This window comes from Meleagris gallopavo, chromosome 2, assembly GCF_000146605.3.
Source record: "Meleagris gallopavo isolate NT-WF06-2002-E0010 breed Aviagen turkey brand Nicholas breeding stock chromosome 2, Turkey_5.1, whole genome shotgun sequence".
In the NCBI taxonomy this organism is placed as follows: Eukaryota; Metazoa; Chordata; class Aves; order Galliformes; family Phasianidae; genus Meleagris; species Meleagris gallopavo.
The window spans coordinates 10,687,324-10,705,904 of NC_015012.2; positions in this window are offsets into that span (position 1 = coordinate 10,687,324).

Genomic DNA, 18,581 nt, shown 5'->3' on the forward strand with positions numbered 1-18,581 from the left:
TGCAAAAAAAAAAAAAAAAATCTGCATTCTTAGGCATGGAGACAAACTTTCACTTTCCAAATTTATTACAGTGTGTTTTTGCAATTACTAGTAATTACACCACAAAGACACAGCAGAGTTCAAGAACTCATTGTGCTGGGATTTATGTAAACACATAGTAAGACTCATAGGGTTAAAGGCCAGAAGAGATGATCTAGATCATCTACTCCCAATCTTTTGTTTAACAAAGGCCAGTTTTTCTACATGAATTCTGCTAACTTAGTCCGGATTGAAAATATTTCCCCTCAAAAAATAATTCATTCTTAAAGAGAAAACACAGAGACCACTGCTCCCTTGGTGGTTTGCTACCCCTCCCCCTAGCTAATATTGTATTTTAACAATAAGTTACTTCTCATTTGAATTCACTGAAGTCAGTTCTACGTCCCAGAGATTCCTGTTACACTTTCTTCTCAGAAATTAAAACGTTTTAAACACTGGCATTTTCTGCTTAAGAAGTCCCTAAGCTGAGGAGTTTTAACCTTTTTTTTCCCTATAATTTATTTTAGGTTTTTCTCAAAACATAAAACACAGCAGGGTTTGTGCTGTAAATAGCAGCAGTGTACCCTCAACCGATATTCATCACTGAATTTAAGGGTTATCACTGATTTACACTGTGTGGAATCCTGGCCTGTACAAACGTACACATCAAGACCCTGATGGGGTCCAATACAATGCTATCCTTTCTATATACCAAAGCTACTGCTAACAAGCAAAAGAAGGTTATGAACTTACATAACTCTGTGCCTGTGTATAAATATACATGTTCATTGTGCGTATAATGAAGATGAAGATCTAGTAGACTGCATTATTGTCAGACATCAATTCATAAGTGATTAACAGCAGCCACAGCATGATCCAGCCTAGATCCCACCTGCAATTAATAGGAGATATATTGTTCTCCACAATAGAGAACAGAAATTGTTTCTCTGTATTCCTCCCCTTGTGGTCATTAGGAATGCGTTCATCAGCGTGGAAGCTCTGAGACAGCCAACATGGCATGAACAGTAGTCACTATTCACCAAGCTCAAACTACTTGGGGAATGACTCGCTGAGATACACAACAAGACATACTGCCACACACAGGACACTACAACATGAACTTGGCATCTTCCTATCCCCAGGTCAGAAGAGAGTAGGAGAATTGCAACAGGCCTTCAATCTGTTTCTCCTCTCACATACACCCACACATACAGACTAAATAAAGCCTGTGCAGATTATCTGAAGCTCATGATGCTCTGTGGCACTGAACTGGTGTGCAAAACAAAGTCATCAAAATTGTCAGGGTTGATGATGCTGACCCTAGGACACAAAACACGTTCTGCAGTTCTCACAGTCAGGACCATGAGCATCCACAGAAAACCTGTTCAACTATGAGACACTCACCTTAAAATGCCTCCTGAATTCAGGATTCATAGAAGATCATTAATCGAAATGGTGGCATAATATACCCTGCAGATTAGTCTGAGATGTTTCAAAAGCTACTCACACAGGGAATTGGGAATTTTGGTTGGCAGCATTCCCAGAACAAGCTGAAGGCAGGCCCAGAAAGGCTGCTCAAGGCCAAAGCAATGCTAAGCTCGACCCTACAGTCTCACTTTTGTGCATGCTCAACATCACCACAGATTCCTGCTCTAGTCGTTTAAAGAGAACTACTCATCAGAGGGTGTTTGGCTCTTACCCTTAGTTTGAGGAAGCTGGACTGCTTCTTCCTTCTGATTTGGGTAAGGGCAACCATGCATTACACTTCACTTCTCCCTCCTGCATACAGACACAAGTATTTTCACACTGTGATATGGTATATGGCAGGTACGCACAATCTCCAGTAGAGACGTGGAGAGATTACAATAACTCCAGATATCATAAGACTCACTACCAGGCTTCTGGCCCATGCTGCAAGGGGTGAGAAGAAATCGGCAAGTAAATAAAATGTGAGTTTGTCCAAAAATCACTTAACTCATCATGGATCCTGCCCTGGAACAGTCCTCACCATCTGCTCTAGCCCTTCGCTATCTCCAGCAACAAGCTCTGCTTGAAAAGTTACACATGATAGGCACTTTCACCTAGATTTCCTGTTTTTTGTAGTGCTGTTTGACACGTTGTGGTGTTAGTCACTATAGTGATTGATTTGTGCTTAATGAGCTCATGTTATTGGTTGAGATTTTTGTACCATGAGTCACGTAGGTTTCATTTGGTAAAATTCACATGGAGATATTGCCATCTAGATCAGCACCAGATTAGCCAAGAACTCCAGCTTCAATTCACCTATTTTAACAATCCCAGGTGAAGTCAACTATATGATGAGGAAGATAATCTTCTGCAAAGTAAATATTCAGTTAATAATGGGCCTATTGTATTGCTGATTTGATGACATAGCAGCAGCAGTCAGTTTTAATTTAACACGATTTAACTATCAAGCGATTTCAATGATACTACAAGAGCTTGTGAAATGAAACTAATGCTGTCCAAATTTACATGAACATGTGCAAGGAGAAAAAAAACCAGCTGCTCCCAGGCTGACAGCAAACGGAACTATATCTTGTTTGAATTGGTGACATTTACATGCATCAGATGAGCACCCCACTGAATGCAACCCAGTGGTTGTGGTCCAAAGGATAGAATGCCTGATTGAGAAATCAGTAACTTATTGTTGATGCGCAAACTTTAATGCATGTCTGGCAAATCGCTTCACCTCTGCATCTCAGTTCGTTTTTCTGATGGAAGGAGATAATACCAAGGTGCTTTGCACTGTGCTCTAAAAAAATCCTCCTTCACAAAGGGAAATAAATGAGCTAGATTTCATTACGTATTTGTTTAGGGCTTTCTACAGCTTCAGACTTATGCTCATTGCCTGAGCCAGAAGAGCTACTAGAACCATTTCCACAGGTTGAGGATTATTTTAAGTAAACAAAATAGTTCAAGCTGCAAAAGGAGGCAGAAAATGGTTTCACATTAAACTGTCATTAAGTTAAGGAGATGCTCCATTAATCCAGGCTGCTAACTTCCATAGGAAACAAACCACGAAAATCAAATGCTGTAAGGCTAACTGTCACCAAATGCAGTTAGTCCTCTGCTAGTAGGGGCTGCTCACCCATCTATTCAGTGATCCCATGTTATTACTTTATGCTACAATCTGTAACAGACATTATTAAAACCCATCTTCTGTTTGGGTTTTGGATGCTACTGTTCCTGTCCTGAAGAGCTGACAGTCTGAACAAAAAGAAGCCACAGATGATGAAAAGTATACCTGGAAAGCTCAAAGTATCCCTGTCAAGTGCCCTGCTCTAAACCGTAGCTACATATCTACTAGATCCCACCACCAAACTTTTAAGAACATGAACAAACATATCAGCATTTTTTTCAAGGTACCTAAATAAGCAAACACCCCAGCTATTGAACCTAGGCCCTAAAGGAAGCTCACAGCAGAGCCCAGGGGAACCTCTGCCACCAGCCAGCCTTCCTCAGGGAGTTGTGAACCACTGCTCCTACACCCACAGCAGATACTCCCATAATTGCTGAAGCAGCTCATTTCTAGTTACAGTTTTCAGTATGTCTCTTAATCACACTGCAACCTGAATCACAGTTTGGTGCCAAAGAGCTTCTAATTACATAGTAACAGCAGCAGTTACACAACGCTCTTCCAGCTCCTGAAACAGCTCAGCCCCACACACACCAGTAGAATGTCACATTTTTCCACGCTTGAAGTAGCCCTTCTCACTAACGCTGCAGCCTGCTCCTTCAAATATCATATCGCAGAAAAGAATGAAAAATGCTGGGATTAAACCTCTACAAACCCTAATAGTGTGTTTATAATAGTCTTCAGGTTCATTCTCAACCACTAGGTCTATGACCTTGTAGTAAATTATACTACGCTGGAAGGTTTTAGCTGCTGTTCCAACTCCACTGTAAACATGTAAACTTGAGCCATCTGTGCTTTTTTAATATTTCCTGTGAAGCCTATCACTACACCAATCTGCTGTTTCAATTGGCGGCACAAGAAGTCATTGTGTGCTAATTTTTCCCAAGGGCACTTGATGCACTTTATTAAATAGTTTTTTTCTTCCTCATTAAGGTCTTTCCACAACAATAAAGCTATATTTTGGACAACCAGGCTAACAGGCATTGTGTTGTTCTGTATGAGAAAAAGCAATCCCAGTTACACCACGCTTCTTCCAGAGAACAATACAGAGGGAATTAAAGTTTTTCAAGCCATTTCTTTCAGGGTGCCTACAGGAAAAGTGTTGCAAAGGCAATGCAACTGATGATGAGAAGAATTTTTGGCTGAACTTTCCAGAGGCATCCAATTCTAGCTGAGTCGTATTCTTCTCACACACCTCAAATTGTTGTTGACTGCTGGAGCTTGACTGTGTGAGGGGAAACCAAAATGCCAAACGAGATCAGCCCCACAGTCCATCTTACTCAGGATCCTGTTTCTGGGAGTCACAGACCAGATGTTCTGGAGGAAAATGTGAAAGTATGAAGGTTTCAGGCTTTTAGAAAGCTTTTATTTTGTCTCCTGTTAGACCTTCCGACCCGTAAAAGATTTTCTCCTCCTGTTATTGTCATAAAACCTGTTAACATATTCACCCCATCTCAGCAGCTTCTTCCAAAGGCCAAGACAGGCACCAAACAGGGAGGGGAACAAAGTGGCATTTTTTTGGTAGTTTTAAACTGTATTCAAAGAACAGAGTGTCAAAATAAGTGACTTTCGAAAGCCAGCATGGGATAAATGAGAAGTGTGTACAGAACAGTCCTCATGGTCGTGTCATAATCATTAATTTTAAAGCTCTCTGACTGCAGTTAAAATAGGCAGCATATCTCCTTTATTTACTTCTCCGTGATTTGACTTACAATCACAATCGCAGTAAAATCGTTCCCTAGAAACATAGAGGATTCTTGGCCAAGGTGATTTGAGTGGATTCCTAGAGTTTAAGGTCAGAAAGGACAAAGGTGATCCTGGAGTCTGAGTTGCTGCCTCTCTCAAAAGGGTTGCTTATCATTTTTTCCTTAAAGCCATCTTTATTTTCCTCAGAGAAGTCATACCTCCACATAGTCACTCTTGGAAACACACACCTCTGCTCACACAGCTGTGCCAGAAGAGGAGGTTGAAGCAGGTGTTCAGATACTAAGTGCTGCTCAACTGCCTATAAATTTCATCTGACATACTGATCGCAGAATGCTGGGCAAAACAAATGAAGCAAGTCTACACATTTTGAAGCTGCTGCTACAAAAATCACAGGTGAAAAGGGAGGAAGGGAAAGAGCTACCCAGCAGTAAGAGGCACCCAAGTCCTGCAGCTGGAGGGTGCATGGCACACAGCAGCTGGTGGCTGCACGAGGTGCTTAAAGATGGGGGAAGCTCAGTGCTTTGCATTTGTCATTTCTTTCTCAACTGGCTTTTAGTTCTGATCCTCAGCAAGAAGAAAGGGATCCTTGTTTGATAAGAAGGGATGATAACCCACACCCAGGCCAATAAAAGGGATTAACCTGAGACTGAAGGCTCAATACAGGGTTCTTGCCAATGCATGGTTCAATTAGACTAAAAGCTGTCCTGTAGCATTAAGGCAAGTTATCTTCATTTTCAGCTTCAGTGAAACAGACCCCAGATGACAGGATAGGCAAACAAGGACTTTTTCACTTTTCACAATCGCTTTCATCCTGCATCACCAATATTATTAGACTTTAAAGAAAGTGGAAAAAAATCAGAGGAGCATTCAAAGTAGGTGGTCTCTGTGCATTCATTACATCCGGGCATGTAAGGCTGGAGAACGCGCTTTGTAAGCGCAGCAATGTGGCTTGCAGTTCATTTCTTCAGTTCATTTTCATTTTCACCTAATAAAATCAATTTTCAACCCAAAGTGATGGCCTACAGATATTACTTCAGAAGTCCAGGATGTAAACACTTCAGACAGTTGTGCACCACCAGCAGCACCAGCTCTCAGTGCTCCCCGACGAAAGCAGCCTGTTCCTCCAAGGCAGCCTGCTTTTATCCCATGCACCTGGGTCAATCACAGAGCATCTGGCTCTTTTCAGCAGCAGCGGTGGAAATGCTTTCAAAAAAAAAAAAAAAAAAATACAGGATCATAACTAACTTCTTACACACAGGGAAACAGAGGCACGGGGAAATGTGCCTCTATTAAGGTCATCCCTTTGGGTCATGGCACTGGGAGCAGCAGGCACAAGTCCAAAGCACTGCTCTGTACCCTCTCATCCCGCTGTCCACATCCAAGCACAGTGAGACCAAGTCATCAGTTGACTGACATTAGAGACTTTCATTTTTGTTTTAGCTGTGATGTAAACAGAACAAATAGGAATCAGTTTGAATTCCTGGAAGCCTGTTTATGGGCAATATGTGCAACTCTTCTGCTATTTCCCTTATAAATAAAGCTTGGAGATGGCTCCTAAAACTACAGTCTCTCCATATATGTTACAAAAGAATATCAACAGGGAATAAAAGTTTTTTTAAAAGTAGTAATATTTTCTCTATGGAAGCTAGCTAATAGATTGGGATTTTTTTCAGACTTTTTTTTTTTTAAATCACTCTTTCACTCTTTGGCCCATGGTAATGACACTTCAATGCACAAATAGTCAGAGGCAGAAATCTTGATCAGCTTAATACAATAAACTAAAACAGAAACTTTGGACTGTCCCAGGACCAGGAACAAGCACAGTACACAGGGCTGGAATAGGAAAGGCAGCAAGGGAAGACTTGCTCAGAGAGAACTGCTTAACCTGCCACAGTCCAAACAAGCTGGAACTGGGCCTTTCATTTTTAAACTGCAGAAACAACAAGGCTTGCAAGCTAAAATGTTGTGAAAATACTCCAAGCACTCACATGATGTGAAGATATCCAAATGACATTTTCCCCAACTGTGTCTTCAATATACTAGCACTAAACTCATAGCCGAAAGGAAGACAAAGCATACATCTTTGCCCATAAATAATTGAACTCTCCAAAACATGAACCATTGTACATACACTGATGGCATTATAGGGTCCCATAATGTTGATTTTTCTTTTCACCAGTCCACGTGCCTAATGATAAGAGAGAAAAGCTGCAGACTTCAATTTTCATTCTCTGGGTTACAGTGGAAGGAAGATATCTGCAAAGTGCTCTGCTCTTCCCACATTCAAGCTACTTTTATTTCAGTCCCTGTCACCCTCCTGGATACAGTGTATTTTACAGAGAAGAAAACACTGCAGTATTCTCACTCGATGCCCATTCATAACCCTAGGGATGTTATTCTTCAACAAATATTCTCCAGAATTCCTAATTTCAGAACAAGTCAGCAAACCCCCATGCAATAACTGGAAGGGTAGATGATGACAGCAAAATGCCAGAGGAATAGCATGACAGGATGCATGCATTTCAACTAAACAATGCTCTGAGAATAATCCAAATTGCTAATACCATTGTAACACATTCTCTTGCCATCGTCATAAAACTATACAACCGGTGGCAAAGATTAAATGAATGCAATAGCACTGTACACACTAAAAGTTTTTTTGAATGATCAACAAAGTAGAAGTGTAGAGGCATACAATTTGATAACAAATAGACAAGATTTGTTTTAAGCATAAACACAGTTGGGTATCTCTCTGATCACAAATGCAAATTAGAATGAAACAAGGAATAATTGCTAACAGCATCTTCCAAAACACTGCTTCTGGAAGATTCATGACTCCAAATTGTCAGTCTACTAAAAACTACCAGCCGACCTTGTTTAACTGTTAGGTGACCTTGGTTAGCTACACAGAATCTTGGGGTAAAAATGAGAAAGAAATTCAAGTGCAAGTGCAGCTGTATCTTATGTACACAGACACAGATAGGTGTAAAATTTTGTAATTTACTCCATTACAACAGAAGGGTTACGGCTCTAAAAATGGTGCTCAGAAAAAAACAGCAGAATCTGCCAGGCTGGGAGGTGCCAAACAGGTTCAGAAATTTCATTTTGCTGGACTGACATAAGGATAGAAGTATTCCAATGAGCTCAAGCCAGCCAGGAGGAGAAGCCAAGCCAGCTGCTTGCTTTTCTACCCCCATGCCAGCCCTTAACCTGTACACTTCGAGAAGGGACTGCAGCGATCAGTACTGAAGCAGCAGTGATAGAAGACCTTAGAAACAGACTTACTACAAACAGAGTGCCAAGCTAAATACTTTTCACACATATTACTATAAAATGACTGAGTAGCAAGTTTCCAAACTTTTGATATGGAGGAAAGATGTCAGGAACTCGAGCCACCCTGATAGCCGAGGACAGCCTTGTTTGCTTGAATTTCCTTGGTGCAAACAAAACCACCAAACAACAGCTCAATGACTATCCAAGTGAGGCTGCCAAAAGAAAGAATTATCTTTTTTTTTACCCAGATCATTCCAGAAATTCCTTTTTCCTTGGCCTGCAAGTAGAACAAACATCTTATTTGCTGCAGCATCACTACCACTCCAGGCAGGGCCTAGGTCTTACATATTAATCAGTGGTCACTCATCTTGGGCAAAGGTTACTGACTGCAACGTGTGGGAAACAGGAAAGGCAGCTGGAAAGTTTAAAATAAAGTTGTGGGACTGTTCGTTTCATCTAAGCAGATCTGTCTGCAAGAAGAATTTATGAAATTCTTATATTTTGTTTTCTTAGCTCTTAAAATAAATTGAATTGTGAAAATTCACTTTGGTAACATTGTTTTTACAATCAATCACATAAACAGGCCTGAGGTCATATCAGTACAGCCGCAATTTAACCAGAGGTCATTGCCCACAATGCTGACCCCAACCAGGACTCCCCCTATTTTGGTAACTTGGACTTTCTCTTTCCAAAGCACTACAACAGATTACAGCTTGATCCCTTGAAGTTGGTTTGATTTCACATCCCCTCCACCAGCGAGCTACTGAGTGTGAGAGGCCCTGGCTCCGCGGGCACAGTACAGCAGGGCTAGGATAGCCCCAGCAACGGGCAGCATGGCTCGTGCTGGCTGCCAGCCCTGCTGCTTTCTAGCAATGAGCAAAGTGTAGAGGCTTCTAACAAGAAAGCTCATTAGAAGAATGAGAGACAAACACCTAGCAAGGGAGATCGATTTTCCCTGGCAGCTCTCCTTGAGACAGATTTTGCAGGAACAGATAATCCAGGTTGGCCTGATGTAACCATGCACAGACAACTAACGCCCAGCTGACTCCAGACTGGTAGAAGTGTTTAACCAAAGCAGGTTACATATAAGAAATGTGATCATGCTCTCCCTCAGAAACTGACCTGCAAAGCCATGGAAAGATGCCTTGGGAGGCATCTTGCCCAACATGCCCAACAACCAGCATCAAATGCAAATAGAACATTAAAAGTATCACCCCAACTCCTTTCCTTGGTTAGAGGCAGCATGGCACTGTTAGCAGGGTTTGAGCAGCCCTTCTGGTACTGCCCCATTCCCATTACCTCCATGCTCCTTCACTCTTCTGCATTATTTTGTTTTAATACTTTCTCTGTGATTTGGCTGAACCACAGCTTTCATTAAGTACCTAAATTATTTCATGCAACGTAGCCTATTAGTGATGATTTTGAATGACTGATCATGAACGATTCCCCACGAATCACCATTAACAACCTGTTTAACTACATTTTGCTAGCTTAACCTTCAATAGGAAACCAACATTTGCACAGTGCCCAAGATACCAGTTTTTCTTTTACTTTATAAATTGGGAATAAACTGATGCTTTTCACATAACACATTAAGGACTTACCTTTTAAAAGCAAAGCAGGTAAAAGAGCCAGTGGAGGGTGCTGCAGTAACAATGTACACTACAGGAACACTGTAATACATTTCAGTTTACAGTACAAAAAAAAAAAAGCACAAGCCCTGAATACCAGTGATTCAACCTGATTCCTGCAACAACCAAACAAAACCAGGAGCAAGATAAAAACCACTGCTTAAATGGCTATTGATCTAACCCTACTTTTTGATTTGACAGTCTATAAAACGTGGGCACAGCAATGCATTCTAATAGCTCTCTAGTAGCAGACACACAAATATTGTGACATTCTTCCCAATCACAGGTTTTTCTGCTTTACCTTACAATCTGAAGCAAAGTGCAGGGGTTAAGAGCAATGATGCTACAAACATCTGATCTCAGCTCCCAGGAGACACCCACTAAACTACTCCAGCATTTTGCTCTCTCTGTTACTTCCCCTGTAGCTTTGCACTCACCCAATAACTTTAAATTCTTGTCAAGAACGACAACTTTTCCCTCCAGTAAAACAGCTGGCTTAATCTGATCTCTTTAAAATTCTCTCCAGTTCACGAGTCTGGTCTAAAGACTGAGACAAAGACCATCCAGCACCAAGATGCACTTGTACTGCAGTTGCATCTAAACAGGATTAAAAGAGAGATTTCCAGAGTGTAAATCTTTCGTTTTATTTTGATTTTGAATCAGTACTAGTTACCGCTTTGCCTCCTGCCATGCAATTTAATTCATCACAACACTAGAGGTCTCATACATTAATTAAATCATTCTACATTATAAAGACTGTACTGAAGTGCAAACATTGAGATGATCTTTAATACAGGAGTCCAAGCTGACCCCTACATTTCTTCACGTTGTAAAACATCCAGAAGGTACAGAACTAATAGGCATGCTAAAGCCCAAGGAAGAAAGTGAGAACTTCAAACTCTTCTTAATGGAGTTAAAATAGTTTTTCTTTTTTTCTTGAAGTCTCTGAGAATATGGCCTTTCACTAACACAAACGGTTTCAAAGAATGGTTGTGGCACAGAAGCAGTGACTGGAAAATCTGTGTAAGAACTGTTGTCATTGTGGATTTCCCATAGGGATTATTTTAATCTAGGGAAGCCATTAAAGACATTGGTTTGACTGGAGAATCTCGATTTTTTTTCCCTCTCCTCTCTCTCCAGACACATACATCAAACTCTAGTGGGCTGTCATGTTATCTCCAATGCTCACTGAAAAGTCCATGGCAGCATTAAAAAGAAAACATTTGATGGTCTTGTGAACTGCTAAGAGTTATCAGTATTAAGGCGTTAACAAAGCCATAATCTGAGGCTGATAATTATTCCCCTCGTTGGTAAAGCAATTTAGCTGCTTAACACATGGCAGCTATGAAGCACACTGAATTCCTAGCAGAGGAAGTTGTCCTAAGGGAAATAAGAATCTAAAAAAAAAAAAATAAAAAAAAAAAAAAAAAAAAAAAGTAAAAAAAGTAAAGAAAGCAGGATTTAAAAGCAAAAGCATGCAGGGTTCTTGAAATGCAAGGAAAAGAAGGCACTATGTACTAAAACTTTAAAGGAACAGATCTGCTGGGATGAAAGCCATACAGTTGCTTACTTTTTTTTTTTCCCCCCCAAGTCAGGCCACTGACTGTGTGGGTTTTGTGTCTCTCAGTGGCTTACCATTGTACGTTCTGTTAGAGCTCATTTTAAAAATTACTTTATTTTTATCATCCCAAGATTTCAGACAAGAATTTTTTCTCATATTATACACAAGTCAGCCAACCAATGTGGGAATCCCTTTCTAAAAAGTATATTTCAGATCCTCGTAAGCCAATTCAAATGAAGGTTTTGATCAAAATCCACTGGAACTGAAAGGAAACTTCCCATCGTCCAGGTAGTGGACATCAGACCAATTTTAGAGATGCACATCAAAAAACCATTTTGGACTGAGGTAACCAACACCAGCAAACCTACATGTTTAACTTGCTTCTAGTGAGTGAAATGAAGCTGGCCCTAGCCACCCTGAAAATGAGGGGGAAAGCAAAATAACTGAATATAAAGGCTCACTCAGTTAATTCTGCTAGCAGCAGTAATTGCCGGGAGGGGCTTAAGAAGAGAATTATTTCCTGCTGGTCCCAAGGTAGGCACTCTAATTCAATGGCATTCAAGCCATTCAATTGTGCTTCTGAACATGATACAGATGGAAACACAAAAGTTATCATTAAATTGGATGAAAACAAAAGTTCACAAGGGCCAAAAAAAAATTTTTTTTTAAATGAACTTTCCAGCCACAGTATTAGCTTAGCAACATTTTACATGCAGTATACTGTAAAGCATAGATTAAATAATAAACAGTAACACATTACATTTAACAAGGAAAACTGCCTTCTAGTCTCATACCATGTAACTAAGTCAGTGATTCAAAACACATTTTTGTACTCTCTTTGCTCTGAATTCTGGATTCCCACGCTTTTATATTCATATAGTCAGAACCTTTTGAGTTGGAAGGGACCAGGAAGGTCAAATCTCATCCAACTTCCCTGCAATGAACAGGGATCGATTAGGCTGCCCGGAGCCCATCTAGTCTGACCTTGACTGTCACCAAAGACGAGGCACCTACTACCTCTCTGGGTAACCTGTTCCAGTGCCTCACCACCCTTACCAGAAAAAACTTCCTCACATCCAATCCATATCTGCCCTCTTAGTTTGAAGCCATTTCTCCTTACCCTGTCACAACAGATCCTGCTACAGAGTCTCTCCTCTTCCTTCTTACAGCCCCCCCTTTAGACACTGAAAGGCAGCACTCAGGTCTTCCCAGAGCCTTCCTTTCTTCAGGTTGAACAGCCCCAGTTCTCTCAGCCTGACCTTGTAGGGAAGGTGTTCCATTCCTTCACTTTTGTGGCCCTCCTGTGGATGTGCTCCAACAGGTCCACATCTCTCCTGTACTGAGGACTCCTCATCTGGGTGCAGAACTCCAGGTGAGGTCTCACAGATCAGAACAGAGGGGCAGGATCACCTCCTTCACCCTGCTGGCCACGCTTCTTTGGATGCAGGCCAGGATAAAGTTGGTTTTCTGGGCTGTGAGGGCACATTGCTGGCTCATATCCAGCTGCCAGCTACCAGTAGCCCCAGGTCCTTTTTGGCAGGACTGTACTCTATCCATACATCCCTCAGCTAGTAGTGACTGCAAGGATTGCCACAACCCAGGTACAAGACCTTGCACTCTGATTTATTGAACCTCATAAAGTTCTCCTGGGCCCACTGCTGGAGCCTGTCTAGGTGTCTCTGAATGGCATCCTGTCCCTCAGGCACATTGACTGCACCACACAGCATGGTATCATCCAAAAAATTTGCTGAGGGTGCACTCGATCCTACTGTCATTGATGAAGATGCTAAAGAGCATGTATTGTTCTACAGTTCGTTTTTGCAACTATTTCAAGAATAGGAAGATTTTAATAACTCAATGGCTTCTTTCACTCCTTATAAATGTTTTAGGAATCAGCACCTAATGCAGCTTTTAGAGAACTTATTAGTAAAAGCAGAGCTACCAATTAACAAAGCATCTTTAATTCTAGCAGCCTTCACCTGAGTATCATTAACAGACCAAAGCTTCTTCCATTTCGTTGCCAAGTTCTTCCAGATACCAGGGGAAATCCAGCTCTGCTAAGAACAGTCACCAATGGGCCCTTTAATAGAAAAGCACTTACAGATTGAGAAAAGGATAGCAATAGGACAGCAGAAAAGTATAGGCAGTAAATCTACTTAGTCACATATCTATTTTTGCAACATGGACAAGACTTTTCAACCATGCCTACAGCCATGGGAAATCTGCAGGAGCCACTGCAGTAGCACTTGCTGTGCTTCTGGTATTGCTGGCATCTAAGGGCTTTCACAGACAAGATCAAGAAGAGTTCAGCTGAAACCATTTAAGATATCACTGAAATTAAAACTAAACTGTGTTTAACTATAGGCACAAAGACTAAAGGACAGAAGTAGATCATAACACAAAGATTTGCTTGAAAAAGATTACTTGTCTGTTTTACTTTCCCATTACTTTTAAGATGCTTTGCAACTCTGACTCAAAAGGCTTAAAGCCAATTGATATGGCTCCATTTTCTGTCAGGACTACAGAAGTAGTCAGTTACTGAAAGTTATTAGTAAAAGCTATTAGCAGAGAGTAAAGATTAGACCTCTGCCTTAACAACTGCCTCTGCTATTGCAACAAGTATAATTTTTACACAGGGCTGTGCAGCAAATTAATTTTTCTAAGGCATTATAGTCAATCTTAGCAACTTTTGAATTCCCATGCTTTTATATTCATATAGTCGCAGAATCCTTTGAGTTGGAAGGAATCCTAAAAGGTCAAATCTCATCCAACTTCGCTGTAATGAACAGGGACCTACAGGGACCTACATGCACATTGCCACCTCAACCCCATCTAACACAGCCCTGCTTTGGCACATAACGTGAGTAAATAACTCTTATGTGGGCTGCTATTCATGGGGCTTAGCTCTTTGTTCTCCTTCCCAGATACACGTACAATAAATAAATTCAGCTCTAAGGCAATTTACAGCAGGTTTTCTAATTGGCATTATCTGTTTTGGAGCACAAACACAAACACACAACACTGATGTATATAGTGTACCGAATGGTGGCAATGCTGCTTAGAATTCAAGAAAAGACAGCTGCCACGTTCACAGATGCCCCTGAAAGGGATTCCCCACTGACTTTGATCACATTGTCCAAGAACCTCGGGCTTCAGCCTGGATCAAGAAACAGTCTGGAACAACTCCCTTAGAGGAATTACATCCATTAGATGCAATGAGTGGTCCAGAGGTACAGCTGTTATGTGGGGGCTCAGAAGAACTGATTTCAGTTCCCTACCTTACCGCAGTCCTACATGGCCCTGGGCAAGTTACATCTGCACAACTACTTTCAAGTGTATAAGTACCCACGAACGTATGGAGATCTGTGTCTTAGCTCTTTTCCTCTAAGCTACAAAATCATATTTGCCCTACATTTGAAAGGCTTAAGGAAATAAATACACTGAGTTCTCCTTAATCCTTATCCACAGATAAAATGCAGCACAGGTTACTGCAAAGAAAATTTTTGCCCACTCTCCATTATTCAGACACTGACTTTCCACTCTGTGGCCTGAAGATTTATTATCCAAAACTTGAGGTTTTACTTTTTCCTCTTACTTACTGGAGAGTCAAAAAGTATCAGATGCAAAAATATATCATAAATAATGAAAAATTATTTAGGAAATCATCAAATTTGGGGTTAATTTTTATCTCCAACCTCACTTAGCTGAACCCATGCTGTAGAAAACTATGAGAAAAGGTTCACGAGTTCCTCACCTATAGCATGAGCATCTCTAAAGTTACACACTTTGGCCAGAAAACTGTTGCTTCTCTCCATTCTTTACTTAAGTGTAAAGCCTATTTATTTTGTGTTTCTGTTTTTCTGCATTGCTGTAAGAGTGTAAATCCTACTTGAAAAATCCCCTTTTACAAGTTCAAAATCTCCAAAGACTTATAAGCTGACGTGAAAGATTGACTTAATTGAGCAGTATATTTTTGATTTACTAAAGAAGCCTTAATCCTTTGATTAAACTGATGTATAGTTTTTAGAGAGATTAGCAAATCTAAAATGCATTAAATTCCAGGGCAATTAAACCATTCTGACTATATTGACAACATACGTAAATATAAAACCATCCAAAACGCAGCTAAGGTTGCCAGTTATTGACCACTGATTATTTTTTGGGTTCTCTATTACAATGAATGCAATATTGTGAATTTAGTCTAGATGTTACAATCATATGTTACAGTATAGTACTTACAGAAATGATCATTAACCTATTGATGTTACCTGAGATCAGCTGTGCTACTTATTTACCAACAACTTCACTCTCAATAGAACAATCCAGAATGAGTTCTGCATTCTTCCTTTCCTCTTCACTCTTTTAGCAGGTTTGCATTTAAGTGCTTTAGGGCAGAGTTCATGGAAAGCAGCTCTGAAACCAACCTGCAGCTGAGGGCAAACATCTCGGGTGTTGGACTAATGCATTCAATAGATACATACTTCTGCTGACCTCTGCAGCTGAAAACAGCACCTGCTCCTAAGACAGTTTCACATACCTCCACACTTTTTCTGTCACCTTCCTGAACTGGATGCCACCCCAAAGGTAAACTCTAACCAGCATGAAATAAGCTGCCTTCAGTGCCTCTAGTTCTGTTGCTCAGTTCATGATGCTCTTTCTACATAATGCTGCCACCTGCACAGTGAGGCTCTGCATAAACATAGTCCTTGAGCTTAGTTTCCTATTTGGCAGCTTCATAAGAACTCTGGATCTTGCCTTCCGTGTCTGATTATGTCTTTTCCATTATCATTGAACTACAGAATTGTACTGTAATTTAGGTCAGATGGGAACATCTGCTCCAGCCTGCAGCTCAAAGCAGAGAGAGCCTCAAAGTCAGGTCAGGTTACTCAGGGTCATGAAAAGGAAAGCCTTAGCTGCAACTTAGAAGAAAGATCCCTCCTTTGCCTGTGCTAGGCTGTGGTCCACAAGGTCAGAGCATGTGATCTGCCAGCATCAAACCATGAAGAGCAGTAGTTTTAACTACAGGTTGTTCAGAAGAGGACAGAAATGGAAGAAAGGCCCATGACGTCTGGAGAGCTGCCAGCTTTCTAGAAATTAAAGAAGTCTGGGGAGCCTGAGCGTTAGTTCACAGCTGGTAGCGTTGGAGCAGTTTGGGGTTTTCATACGACTTGATATCAAACACAGTCAAGAGAACCAGCGGATCAATGAAGAGCCCCAGGCAGTGCTGACCACATTGCTGGAGGACGCTCTGTGTGCCTCAACACAAGCCAGTACCCAGCTGCCAGGCTGCTGCTCCCTGACAGACTTCCCGTGCACCTTGGGGCAAATGACCCCGCAGCTTGTTCCCACTGACACAAAAGCAGCACAGCACAAGGATAAGTGTACTGATGATTACAAGGTTGCTCGGATCCCATGGTAATGGAAGCCACACAAATACTTAAGATAGATGCCGTCCAAGAGCCAGATAACGTTTACATCTATGATCACTCCCCAAAATGCCAAATAACTGACCCCAAGGTCATTTTTGAGAGATACATTTTCACATCTGGAGCTATCTGCTGACTGACTTAGTACTCTCCACTGTGACAATGTCTAAGATGACAAGGTGACATGACGATCAAAAATTCATTCCTCAAGCCTTCCAGATCAAAATCAGATATAGGGTAGTTATCTTGTAACACAGTTGTGATTTCTGTGCCATTCCTAGGGTAAGAGACACCACTATCATACGCTAGCTTCCAGGAGGAAAGAAAAAAAAAAAATAGAAGATCCCTCCTGTCAGAAGTTGCAATGCTTCTGAGGCCCACCTAATCTGGCACTGGTGGCAGACATTCAACGTGAGAACCCAAGAGGTAGAAAATGGAGACAGAACCCAAGCCAGCTGCAAGCCTGTCCCAGACTCCGCAGGTGGGGCTACATGGAGAAGCGGGCTGTCACCCACATAAACCAGCTAGCAGTGTTCCTTGGGCAGCCTAATCCATACATAAAATGAGCTTCCTTGGACACAATTAGAGATGGAAGGGCTAGCAAATAGAGGTAAGCTCCCAAGGTTTGCACAGTTGAGGCCTGAACACCTCATTTTTGAAGGGAGAGCTGCTGAACAGCGTAAAGCACTGGCCCAGTGGTCCTATATCTTCTATCAGACTTTGGGATTTCCAGATCTGTTATACCCCAGCCCTTGAGTCACTTAGTACCCTCTAATTAGAAATAATCTTACATAATACATAAATACATAATTACATAAGTCTTCTCTTACAAGCCCCAGTACAACACATTCCTAGTACCATTGATAGCCTCTCCACTCCACTAGAATGGAAATAAAACCCATAACTTCTTCTGGACATCTGTAAGCTAACTGAAGTAATCACACAGCCTTAGCACCAATGCACATGAAAAGGCAGTAAGGAGCTGGTTCTGGTTTGTCATTCAACTTCCTGTGCTCTTCTCAGAACTACCCTCTCTCTTACTTGCTTTCTAATCTCTTCACCAAGACCCATGGTGGAATAGGCAGAACTAGAGAAGGAGTACTTGAGCAAGCAAATGAATAAATTAAAAATACTCTTGCCAAACATGCACAAAAATAAATAGGTGGAAAACAAGCTCAGCTCTCTTGAGGCCAGAGCAAAAGCAGCATATAGGACGGGTCACAGGGATAGCTGCAGTAATTACATTTTACATTGCTTTAGGTTTCATTTATGCTGTCAAAACTGTTTTGTCACAGTGGATTTTTTTTAATGCACTTCAGATTTTGCTAATCTCTAGAAAATCTATATATCAGTCTAATCAGAGGATTGGGGGGCTCCTCACTGTATCAAAAATATACTGCTCCATTAAGTCAATCTTTTATGCTGGCTTATAAGTCTTTGGAGATTTCCAATTTGTCAAAGGAAGGTGTTTGTGTTTTTTTTTCCTCCTGTTCATGCAGTTGTTAAGCTTTTCTATCAGTGAATCTTAAAACATTACGAAAAAGTAGACTTAAAAAAAAGTGATGATTATTAAAAAGCATGCATTGACCAAAACAGCAAAAATGCCTGAAATCCCAGAAAGTTGCAGTAAGAAAATAAGATGCAAATGGTCACTGTGGACAAACTTTGTTCCTCTTCTTACACTGCATCAGACTATTTATGTTCATTTTTACATTGTTCTTGCCCTATTCTTGCCTGCATTATTGTGTATCAGACTTCAAGTTGCTTCCAATCCCAGCAGCCTCACGCCTACTGATTACTGCTCCACA